Here is a 207-nt window from a genome sequence, read left to right on the forward strand (position 1 = left end):
AAAAACGGGGTTTCCCCACCCCAAAACAACACACCCAAAAACACAACACCACCCCCCACCCCCCCCCCCAACACCCAACCAAAACAAAACCCTCCCAACCCAAAAACCCAACAAACCCAAAATTTTTTAATAAAAAACCAAAAACAAACAAAAAACCCCACAAATTATTTTTTCCCCCAACCCAGTTACCTCCTTTTGTTAAAAAAA

Source organism: Penaeus monodon, chromosome 33 (genome assembly GCF_015228065.2).
Source record: "Penaeus monodon isolate SGIC_2016 chromosome 33, NSTDA_Pmon_1, whole genome shotgun sequence".
Classification (NCBI taxonomy): domain Eukaryota; kingdom Metazoa; phylum Arthropoda; class Malacostraca; order Decapoda; family Penaeidae; genus Penaeus; species Penaeus monodon.